This window comes from Amaranthus tricolor, chromosome 17 (genome assembly GCF_026212465.1).
Source record: "Amaranthus tricolor cultivar Red isolate AtriRed21 chromosome 17, ASM2621246v1, whole genome shotgun sequence".
NCBI lineage: Eukaryota > Viridiplantae > Streptophyta > Magnoliopsida > Caryophyllales > Amaranthaceae > Amaranthus > Amaranthus tricolor.
In genome coordinates, this window is record NC_080063.1 from 10,446,061 (window position 1) to 10,452,136 (window position 6,076).

Here is a 6,076-nt window from a genome sequence, read left to right on the forward strand (position 1 = left end):
GTGTCAATTGAAGTATTTAATGAAATACACTTGCACATCTACCTAATTAATGAGTAGTTTTTAAGAAATTAACATTTTGAGTTACGATCATTTAAAAGTGTTGATATAACCTTGCAAATGATACAACATATAGTTGTAATTCTTGTAAAAGATTAAAATTTTAGTAATTAGTAATACAAATTATGCAAATGGAACGTCATAATAATATACTTAAATTTCTCATACACTTAAATTAATTACTGACATATAGTTGATCATTAATATGAGATGTTCGATTATATTTTTCTATGATAAATATTAAGTGAATACTTTTATATTTCAATAAATTAGTTTGCTTAAAAAAAATAATTCCGTACAATTAAACATATGGTATTTCTGTTGAAAAACAAATGGTATCATTGCGGTTCAAATGATACTCAATATCTGAGGCGAAGTTAAAAGGATGAAAATATCAAAATTTCTTTTACCGTTAAACCACTAACATTTTACTACTCTTGTTAGGCGCTACACCCTTATGTAACAAGCACTTATTTAATCTACCTTTTAAAGATCATATATAATTAAGCTTCATCTCATGCAAATCTGAGTTTTAATATTTAGTTTCTAATTTGTGTTTTATTTTATGTTTATTAGGGTCGGTCCATTTATGTTTTAGTGTTTAATTGTAATTAAGAAAATAAACAAAAATATATCACATATTTTAAGTATTGTCAAGAAGAAATCAAGGACGGAAATCAAATCAAAGCACGGAAGTTATTTAAGTCAAGAGGAAATTAAAGACGGAAATCAAGTCAAAGCACGGAAGCTAATTTCAGCAAAAAAAACGATGCCAATCTAGGCGTGTGGAAGATCATCTTTGTGAAGTCATTTTAGTCCAAGTAGCTAGGTAGTTATTTCCATGTACTCAAATAAAAAAAAATCAGAAAATAGGTAGTTGTTAGAAGTTATTTTTGGAGTTATTTTAAGAAATGTTAGGTAGTTATTTTTCGGTTTTTAAGTGGTTAATTTTTTAATTATTAGGTGGTTAAGAGTCGATTTTGTAATAAGCAATAATGGGACGAAGGTTACGTGAGAAGTTACTCACAAAATGAACGGTTACCAAGAGTGATAACCGGCCACATTGTGTAACTCCCACACGTCACTCCAGCCGGTTATGCACGGTTGTGAGAGTCGGTTTTCGAGTTAGTTTCTTTCGTTTTGTTGTCTTTATATATAGCTTAGCATGTAATACATTTTCAAGAGTTGATTAATGATAAAGAAAACCCGAAACGCTTGTTTCAAATCCCCGTTGTTTGTATGAATTTTGGATTTGAGTTGTATTTGCAAAAGTTCTTATGCTTGGTGTATTTAGCGCGTGCACCTGTGCCTTAAGAGCGTCGTTACTTGCTTCGTGGATTCATAGTGAGTTTCGATTTTAGCCATAACTATCCTCCATTTGCATTTTCGAAAATCAAACAGAAAACACAAAAAAATTCAGTCATTTTATTCGACATTCACCACCTTTCATTCCCTTCATCGTTCTTTCTTTCGATCCGTAATTAAAGCTTGTAAGAACTCTTAAAGATTAGGCGATCTTAAAACAACTCTCATAAAATTATTGTTATACAATTTAAAAATCTATAAGGATCAAACTAAAAAATAAGCTGCAAAAATAAAATGCGTTTGCGAAAGTGAGCTGCGAGGCCGGGCACCTGCCGACCCCATGTGGCTTCATGACCATTGCTCAATAGTCAATATTGATTGATCACTTCTTTTATCCAAATATTGACATACATGGATGGCACTCAATGCTGATTCATTTCTTTTTATGATTATGTCTAAACTGATTTCCTTCTTTTATCAAAACAAAGTATATGATCCAATAATCTTTTTAATTGATAATGCCAGCATTTTAAAATTTCGATCTAAACAATAAACATCATTACATCAAGGATTTAATAAAACCTTAATTTGGGCATTTTAACTTCATGCATTATATAAATGCATAAATTCAAATTTATTAAAAAATGAAAAAATATCCTTGTAGTATGTCTATAAATCATGCATTCTAAAGAGTTTTATACTTTTATTAATTGCATTTTCATTATTATAATTACGTACCATAAAAAATATACATTGGATTAATTGAATGTGATGACTTTTACGCTCACTCTAATCATCATGTATATTATGCTTTATGATGGGGTGTATGGTATATGGTTGATGACAAATGGAGAAACTATGTATATATACAAAAGACTTCAATTCAATCTTTGCTTCACTCGTGTTTTTGTCAACTTCTGCCAAATTGTTGTCTCATTTTGTATTTTGCAGGGGAATTACTTAAGTTTGTATTGTAAGCATATAAATACTGAAGACATTGGAACATTCAATTGGGGATTCTATTGAAAGAGAAAACCACAATAAAATTAGGGCTTTCGGAGAGAGAAAAATTGAGAATTTTCAATTTCTCTTTTCATTCATATTAAGTTGTGCATTTCATTGATGAGTTTTGGCTATACATTGTAATCAAGAAACCCTGCAATGTAAAAATGGCTTCTCAATTTTTTGGGTGGATTTTATAGTCTATTACCACATTAATAATAAAAATTTTCCCCACCTTCCAATTTCGTGTGAGATTGATCTTTGACATTTGTTTTGTAATTCTTTCCTACATTCTTTATTTAGAATCTTTATAATAGTGCAACTGCTCTAACAAATTGTATCAAGAACTTAGGTTAAGAAGTAAGGTTCTATTGAATTGAGAAATTTTAATTTGAGGATTCAAAGATTGATTCTTAGTTGCCATGGGTTCCACAAAGTGTGAAATTTAGAAGTTTAATAGGAACGTTTTAGGTAATAGAAACTTAAGTTGAGAGCAATCTTTGTGCAAAATGGGTTGGGGAAGGCCATTTTAGAGAAGTCTAAGAAACCTTCATTTATGTTCATGGAGGAATTTGAAGAATTGGACATGAAAGGCTCTTACATTGATACAACTAAGTTTATCCAACAAAGTGCTAAGGGAGGTAGTTAAATTGAGGAGACCATGGCAGGATTATGGTTTGATAAGAATATTGGTTTAATTGATGCTCCCATATATGTTGCTCAATATAATCAACATATGGTCTCTCTAGCTGTACATATATTAAAGGACTAATACACACACACACACACACACACATATATATATATATATGTGTGTGTGTGTGTGTGTATATTCATGTAATGGCCTTTGTAATTTTTTCATTCTATCAAATAATAACAGAAGTTATATGATTCTTCATCAGAATACTCTATAGAGTTCTCAATTTTTAATTCTAACATGGTATCAGAGCTGTTAGATTAAATTTGTCTAAATATTTTTTTTTCTAAAACACAAAATTTGTTGTTTCAAATTTTCTGCAGTTTGTTGCTGTTCTTTCTTTCTTGCTTCTCATAGAGGAACACACCAACTCTTCTGTTAATCCCAAAAAAGGAGGACATTACTCTGACCCAACTCAAGATCCAAGTAGTTTTTATTACTTACATCCTTCGAATTCCGCAAGTACCAAATTGGTATCAGTGGTTTTTGATGGAACAGGATATAGAGATTGGAAAAGATCCATGATGATAAGTCTTGATGCTAAAAACAAAATTTGTTTTGTTGATGGTAGTTTATCCAAACCCACAGATAATTCTCTTGAAGAGACAGCTTAGGAAAGATGTAATAACATGGTTATAGGATGGATCATCTCATCTCTTGATAGATATATTGCTAAAAGTGTTATGTATTTCAAGACAACAACTGACATATGGAATGATCTTGAAGGAAGGTATGGAACACCCTCAACCTCTCAAATGTATAGATTACAAGAAAAATTGATAAATACTACTCAAGAATCAGGTATGTCTATTGCTGAATATTTCTCAAGAGTTAAGTCATTGTAATTGTCATCCCAGTAATGACTTTGTAAAGACACAACAAGAACAAAGAATAATGACCTTTCTAATGAAACTGGATCCTCATTTCAATCAAGTTAGAACCAACCTCTTAATGTCTAAAAATCTTCCTGAGATGACTGAAGTGTACTGAATGCTTCTACAAGATAAGAGCCACAAAGAGCTTAGCAAAACAAAATCCCTTGATCCGAAGGCCTTTGCATTTGAAAAGAAAAAATATTATTAAAAAGGGAAGAAACCAACATATTTTTGTGAGCACTGTAAGGTAGCAGGACATTCCATCGATCGATGTTTCAAGATACATGGGTATCCTAACAAAATCAAGTCTAATAAGAAGTACACAGCTGCATCTGCATCTGCAAAGAATACAAATCTTGCAGAAGAAAATGTTGAAGGTAATCATTTTGGTTTGTCTAATGAACAATTTGCTAACCTACTATCTTTTCTTGAAAAGGGGATGATAGTATAGAGGACAAAACTGAACTAGAAAATACAGCAAATCTTGCTGGTATATACTGTCTCATTTCTAGCATTAATTCTAGCAAGTGGATTGTTGATAGTGGAGCAACAAATCACATATGCAATGACATAAATTTCTTTGATAATGTTAATGATATTAGTCACTCTAAACACTATATTACTATACCAGATGGTAGTAAACATAAAGTCACCAAGATAGGAAATGTCATATTAAATGATAAAGTGACTTTAAAAAAATGTGTTCTTTGTTCCTCATTTTCAATTTTACTTAACTCTATTGACAAAATGTGCATAGATACAAATGCTCTTGTTGTTTTTTCTCAAGAATTTTGTCTTCTTTAAGACTATTTGACAAGGACTTATTTGCCTCTTGGTAAACTTATCAATGGTCTCTATTATACAAAGGATAAAGCACATGACATTTCAAGCAAAGCTCATCCCCTAGCAAATGTTGTCAATTCAAAAAATATGATGGAGCATGCTAAACTATGGCACACTAGACTAGGGCATGCACCCTTTCCCAAGTTTAAGATTCTTTTTCTTGAGATAGATACAAAGAGTATTAAAGATAGTTTCTTGTGTACTATCTGCCCTCAGTCAAGACAAAATAGACTTCCATTCTATGATAGCTACATCAAGACAAATCATGCTTTTGACTTGCTTCATATAGATACTTAGGGACCCTATATTCATAAAACCTACAATGATGTAATTACTTTTTGACTATAGTTGATGATTTTACAAGAATAACTTGGGTTTACCTAATGAAAAATAAAAATGACCATGTTGATTGTTTATGCCAATTATTTCGTTTTATACAAACACAATTTAATAAAAATGTTAAAGTCATTAGAACAGACAACGCTAAAGATTTGTGTGAAGGACAGATGGCTAAAATATACCAAAAATTTGGTATCGAACATCAAAAAAGTTACAGAGACACGCCACAACAAAACGGTGTTGTGGAAAGAAAGCACAAACACCTTCTTGAAACCGCTCGTGCCCTTTCTTTTCAATCTAATTTGCCCAAATCCTTTTGGGGCTACTGTATTTTATCCGTTGCATATATAATCAATAGATTGCCTTTACAATGTCTAAACAATGTTTCACCTTACCAAAAATTATTTGGTAAACCACCTAGTACAGATCATATGAGATCTTTTGGTTGTTTGGGTTTTGTTTCTACCTTATAACATGGAAGAACAAAGTTTCAACCTAGGGCTAATCCTTGTGTGTTTATAGGTTATCCCTATAGTCAAAAGGCTTACAAGATGTATGATATAAAAGACAAGAAGGTTATTTCATCTAGAGATGTAGTCTTCTAGGAAAAACACTTTACTTACCACCTGCACACATCTACTCCTTCACCCAATGCTACCTTTTATCTACCAACTAGTACTACACCCGAAAGCGTGTCCCAATGCACTAATAACGTGCCCCCTAAGGACTGATGATTCTGGAAATGAGCATGTTACTTTAAGACAAATTAATTCTAATGCTCCCGACATTAGTACACCCACTTTAAAAAAGCTTTTATCCATTACTACACCTATTCCCATTATCCAACACACCACTACACCTATATACATCAAATCAATTCTAATCCTAACACTACCTCTACACCTAATATCCATGAACTTGATACTTTACCTGTTACCAACACACCTATTATTAGTAG